The 6,306-nt window shown below is 46.8% G+C and overlaps 1 protein-coding gene across 3 annotated transcripts in view; it reads right to left on the bottom strand.

The window, feature by feature from the left end:
• The window catches only part of PRSS23 (serine protease 23), an 11,621-nt gene extending 5,653 nt beyond the window's left edge, over positions 1-5,968 (bottom strand). Inside the window, exons 1-2 of one of the 3 annotated variants that reach the window (XM_081798998.1) lie at positions 5,812-5,947; positions 2,542-2,718 (exon numbers count right to left, since the gene is read on the bottom strand). The gene's annotated coding sequence lies outside the window, so the exon portion shown is untranslated. Of the gene's footprint in view, positions 1-2,541; positions 2,719-5,811 lie in introns of all 3 variants that reach the window. The other 2 variants (XM_081798999.1, XM_081798997.1) reach the window with 2 other exon arrangements.
• Positions 5,969-6,306: the final 338 nt, after the last annotated feature.

The following is a 6,306-nucleotide window of genomic DNA, read 5'->3' as shown; positions in this document are numbered from 1 at the left end:
AGGCGTCCCCCAACTCTGGGATCTTTTTGCTTGACTCTTTCTCTCTGATTCTACTTCTGTCAGAGAAAACAGGGATGGGATAAAAAAAGAATGAGGTCCTGGAAAAGGTAATTCCTTGGGACTTCCTGACTCTTTGAAATTGTTTCTTTCCCTTTTTTCAAATAGGAGTCATCCCTGGGCCCTTCTGTGGGGAGATAATACATCTAGTGGTTTCTCTAAGTCCTTGAAGCCATGGGGTATGTGTGTATGTGCACACACGTGTTTGCATGTGCTTGTTGGTGGGAAGAGTGGATACTGTCATGACTAAAGGCTCTAAGTGGATGAGGGAGGGGATGCTAATGCTAGGAAAGCCTTCCTCCCCAATGGGGACTTCAGGGGTGGGCTAGGTGTGGTGAGGACAGCCCTTTAGGAAACTTCAGGAGATGGCTCTGTGTCTGATTATTCTTGTCTCCTGGCTCAGGACCCAGTCCTTAAACATATCTAGGTCCTGGACAGCGTTCTTCTCTATGTAAGTTGCTGTCTAGGTAACTAAATGCCCCCCACACCAGAATCTCTGCCAAGTGTGATATGTACTAGGAGGAATCCTGCGTCGCCCACAGGGCTTGTCCTGGATCCCTACACACCTTCTTCACCTCCCTGGGATTACTGTGGAGTATGCTGATGCCTGCTAACACTGACCAGCAGATGTGCTAGGCCAAGTCTGACTTCAGCTTATCTAAGAAAGAAAACAGGATCCAGAGGCCCAAGCTGCCAAGTATTCCCGTTCTCAAAATGTGATTCTTAGGGGAGAGAGAGGAGGAGAGGAGATGGTGTTCTGCTATGAGGTATCGCAAGCCGTAGGTCATCTTTTCAGGTGCTTGAAGAACAGGGTAGTTAGGTCGTGCTCGCATGGGTCATCATCTTGAGCGTGCACCTTCAAATCTCAAGTTGGAAATTTATATGTGAATTGGATCCTGGGAGTGCAGAGCCTGAATTATGCAGAAGTCCCCCAGTGGCACCTGTCTTTATCCAAACACTGAAATAGTCCATTGGCAAGGGTGCCAGGGAAGAGAATGGCAGGCAAGAGTCTGAAACAGTTAACTAGGAACTGGGTCTTAATGAATTAACCTCCTCTTAGGCAAAATTAACTAATTGTACTTTCCCAAGTGCTTTGCCTCTACAGCAAACCTATTTTAAAAATATTTTCAAAGTCATTGAAACATGTCTTATCTCATAGTGAGGTTACAGATTTTTTTTTTTTTCAATGTCTGTCTTTCAAAAAATGTTTTAGAAACAGTTCCTGAGAGTTTGTGGGTCTGGAGAAATGGAGACAAGTCTTTTTGCGGGCATGAGGGCTGGGCAGTTAGCGAGGCTCCCTCACTGGCCACGGCTTCACTCCAGCCTCCCAACATACAGGATCGAATTTGTTTCTCAGAGAGAGGACAAACAACTGTGTCAAGAACCCCTGGGATCATTTACAAATCACGGGATGCTGGTAGAGAATGCTAAGAGTCTACTGTAGATTATTATTAGGATATTAATATTCTCTAAGGAATATCAATATTCTAGATAGAATATTATCTAATCAATATCTAACATTCATTCAATAATATTCCTAATTCAGGGTCCTTACAACTTAAATTCTGATCATTTAGCCAGTGAAGCAGAAGTTAGCCATCTATAAGTAAAGGACTACTAAGCCAACAGGGTAGGGTAAAGATTTAATCCTTTAGGAATAAACTTTTTGGATACCTCAAAAACACGAACTTCCATTAGTCTGAAACACTGCCTGCAAGTTCCCTATGTTATTGCTTAAACTGAACTCATTAACTTGTGATAAGATCGTGTTCTGATGGTTTATATCTTGATTAAATTTTCTTTGTAACTCTGAAGGCTATAAAACTGCTTTAAAAAGACTTTAATTCAGATTGAGAAATTAATGCAGACTAACGCAGGTCAAATTACTCCAAACTGATTAAATTTTTTCATTATTATTTTAAAAATTTTATTGAAGTATAATTATATTAGTTTGAGGTATGCAAGGTAATGGTTTTTAACTGACTGTAAATTGGGAGATAAAGTTGTCTGTTCTCAGGCTCCCAGATGGGTTTAAGGTGACATCTGTATTAAGGTTACGAACTTCATAAACTGCTCACCCCTTTACCAAATGTGTGTTTAGGGTAGTTTAGAAACTATTCTGAATAGCAACCTGAACTGGATGATCTCTTTAGTCTTTTTAGTGCTGGTCTTTTCAGGCCCAGGATTTTCTAATTTTGTAATTTTCCAGGGTCACAAAAGTCCAAGGCAAACACTATGCTGTGCACAAACAGGGTCTGCACCACCATTTACTGTTTGGCAGCCTACACTCACAGAATTGAGGAGGCCGGAGGCAGAAGGGAAAAGGAAAATTTACCTTGCTAATCTCTTGCCTATCTGGGAGACAAGATTTCCCTCATCAGTTCGCCAAGGAAACAAAGGCCTCCAGCAGAGGGCGGCTTTCAAGAATGGAGCAGAAGGATGGTTGGGTGTGCTGGCTCTTAGAAAAGTGTGAGGAAGGGGCACCTGGGTGGCTCAGTCGTTGAGCATCTGCCTTCGGCTCAGGTCGTGATCCCAGGGTCCTGGATCGAGCCCCACATCGGTCTCCCTGCTCCGCGGGGAAGCCTGCTTCTCCCCTCCTTCTCCCCCTGCTTGTGTTCCCTCCCTCGCTGTGTCTCTCTCTGTCAGATAAATAGATAAAATCTATAAAAAAAAAAAAAAAAAAAGAAAAGTGTGAGGGGAAATCTCACCCACCAAGGCCCTTTCCCAAGGCATTCATACCCTACCCTGACTCCTTTCCCATTAATAAGACACCAATGATAACCGTGATGCTTTAAAATTAGGTTGGTGGCTTTGCATTAATTTCTCAACTCACCTGATGATAATTTCCTGAATAATTTCCCAGGAGACAATTATTGTTTCCATTTTTATAAACACTAAGTAAGCCTGCACTATGCCCATTTAAGTTTACTTAAACACTCTAGGATGGACACAGATATAATAACATTCATAATCTCACTGTTGGAAAGGTAACTAATGGATTCCATTAACTTGAAATGCTCTCTTGCCTTCACAAATGAATCACCTTATCCTTATAGAACTGTCTGAAATATGCACCCCTTAAAATAAATAAATAAATAAAGATTTCCAAACCTTATCTTCCAAATCTTATCCTTATTATATCTAAATCCAGATGAAGAAAATTCAGGTCTATAATGTTTCATTTCTAGGAAAAAGCCTTTACTGAATAAAGATTCCTCACATACATAATTATCTTGTAAAGTTCTCAACCAAGTATTCTCACGTATCGCTTCACCTGAATGACAAAGCAGAACGAAAAACTAAGGTAAGCAAGTATTTTTTTTTACCATGCTTAGTAATACAGAAACTATTCCTTTTCCAATTTTGTATATCTGACTCACAAGAGTTACACATTCCGGGCTCCATCACTCAATATGAGCTACTCTCCTGCTGTCCACGGTCTAAAAATATTTATACTTTATGAGGATGCTGCTACTTCACAAATCCACTAATAATCTAATGGCGAAGGGACCGTGCACATTATCAGAGACATACAAATACCCACCATCTGCTTGGAGGCTGGGCACTGAAACTTCTCTGCCCCAGATCTGCACCTTAGTCTTCAACACTGCAACAACACAGCTCTCCTCAAGAGGGCAAGTGTTTGGGAGAATGACTGAACTCCTCTAGCAAACAAGTACTGGGAGAAAAAAAAAATCTAATCCTCAGGACATACATTCTCTATTGTACAACAGATGAATTCCTGTGACCGCTATAAACAGTAATGTTGAAACAAACAGTGGGCAAGTCTGTGGAGATAAAAGTTTTGGACACCATCTGGAAGACTAACAAAGGGTTTTCCATGGAATCTGTGGCCAGGAATACTGAGCAGTGAAACCATGCTAATTCCTAAAGCAAATACCTAAACATGAACAAAGCTCTGTGAACCCTCTTGCTCTCATTTTCCTGAGTCACAGAACTTATTAAAGGAAAACAGACCTAATCATATAATGGTTTAGGAATTACATCCCGGACAGGAAAGAAATACAGGGAGTTTACAAGCCCAACCACCCTAAACATAATCTTATGGTCAAACCAAGTTTAACTTCTGTATCAGCTTTTAGGCAAAATGAACTACCCTAGTGAGCTTGGGACAAACCTGGTGGCAGAACAAGAACACAGTGTATCAAACTGTCAATGGTGAGCCCAGGAGGAAGGAATTCTCCAGGGCCAGTGGGAGTTATGCATGAATAACGCCGGTGGACTGAATCCTCAGGGATCTATGAGAAGAACTATGTGGGAGAACCTGAGCCTATTAAACACTGCAGACTGCGGCCAGAAATGTTCTCAGACCCACTAATGGGCACTTTGGCACTGATACTACAGACGGAAAAGTGCACCCAAATTCACCATCTACCTGAATAAGGTGTGGGTGTTAGAAAAATGAGATCCGTATTAGAAGAATGCTTCCTTTCCCGCTCAGGTACAGGAAAGCATGACAAGTTATCTCCTGACTATTTACGTGGGAAGAACACAAGTGAAACAATTTATTCGAATGCAGAAGGTGTGCATATGATCAAACTTTCCCAAGTAAACATAGTGGCTTTTGTAGCATTACTCCTAAATCCCTCCCCCCCCACCTCCAATTCACTGTCAGGCTTCTTGAGAGACACAGTCCTAAGGCCTATTTTCAATGCTCTTATGCACAAGGAGGACCCTGAAACAAGTGCAATAAATATCCTCACATTAACTGGCATTAGGCTTTGGCCACAGCTGACTTCAAACTATAAACTCAACTCCTTCCCCTGTGGCCACGTGAAGATAACTCTGGCATTGGCCTATCTGCTCCTGAGGCGCACACAGGGAGGGACTCCTTAAGTCCAGTTTCGGGAGCTGAGGGAAGCCAGCCCATCCCCACACTGATCCTGAACAACCTGGAGCTTTCCACCAGCCTGGGGCTGTTTCTCTTTCTGAAGTCTCTTGGGTGTCGCCCGAAAACACACCGGATTTTTATCAGCTGCTTTTTCGTGAGATGTTGGAAAGCAACCCTAACTAATTTGTATCTGGAAGGGGATGGTGGTTTTCCTTCACCAAAATAATTCTTCTCCCTCCTCTTCTAAAACAATTTCTAAACTTTTCAAACTTTTATTTAAAAGCTAACTCGTAGTGAATGTCCACAGGCCGAAGAAATATTTGCTTCCAACGACGGTGATAGTTCACAGGTAGTTTAGAAGGAAGCACACGGTCATCAATTAAGGCTCCAGAGAAAAGATCCTATTCCCCAACCTGTGTTTGTTGCACTTTCTTGCTAAGATGTGTTCAAAATCACGTGCCCAGAGTTAAAAATTAATGTTCAGCTCATGTTGGAATACACATATGCAAAACCCCAAGAAAATAAGTGGTGGCGGGTGTGAGCGCGCGCTCGCGGAGGAGATGGGGGTGTTGTCATCGCCCAGCTGGGGGAGAGCTTGCCCAGAGGCGGCTCTTTCTCTACTCCCACCCAGCATCCAAGATAGCACGTTCAAACCCATCTTTCCCATCCGCTGCACGGTGACACTGTGTGAATGCAGGCGCCCTGCAGCCCCTGACTCTCCGCGGAGCTCCTTCAGGCCGCGGGTCCCAGCCCTCCAGCCCCGAGGGCGGCCCGGCGAAGTCCCGGTGCCCCCCGCAGCCCGCAGTCACCCCACGCCGCGCGCACAGGCCCTTTGTCCCGCTGCTCTCGGCGCCGCGCTCCCCGCGTGCTTGGCGGTGTCCCCAGCCCGCGCCCGCACTCACCCGCTCCGAGCAGTCCGCCGGGGCCGCCGCTCACTGCGCCGCTCCAACAGGTGTGGGCGCCGGGAGGGCGCGTGCGACTCCCATGCCTGCCCCGCGGCGCGACCGAGTGCGAGCTGGCGGGCGGGCGAGCAGCGCCGGCAGCGGGCGGGTCCGCCCCCCGCGCCTCCCGAGGCCCGCCCGCCCCGCCTCCGGCCTCGGGGAAGCCGCGCGGCCGCCGCCCGCCCCCCACCCCCGCACCCGGCCCGCGCGGCCGCCCCCACCCCTCGCCGCCAGCCTCCGCCCGAGCGGGAACCGCCAGCCCGGGCGTTCCGCCGCCGTTGGGTTTGGGCAGGTGGGCCCCAGCGACGCAGCGGCTCTCTCCGGTCCGGGCCTCTCCGCGCCAGTCCGCGCCGGTCCCGCGGAGGGCCCGCCCGGCCCAGGAGCCGTGCGCCTTCACCCTTCTGGCACCGCGCACCCCGGGGCTCGGCCGCAGCGTCCAGAGCGAGCTTCTGGCCT

The sequence above is a fragment of the Leptonychotes weddellii genome, chromosome 11, assembly GCF_054177405.1.
Source record: "Leptonychotes weddellii isolate Sample4059 chromosome 11, ASM5417740v2, whole genome shotgun sequence".
Taxonomy (NCBI): Eukaryota; Metazoa; Chordata; class Mammalia; order Carnivora; family Phocidae; genus Leptonychotes; species Leptonychotes weddellii.
This window is presented reverse-complemented; position numbering and strand designations above follow the sequence as displayed.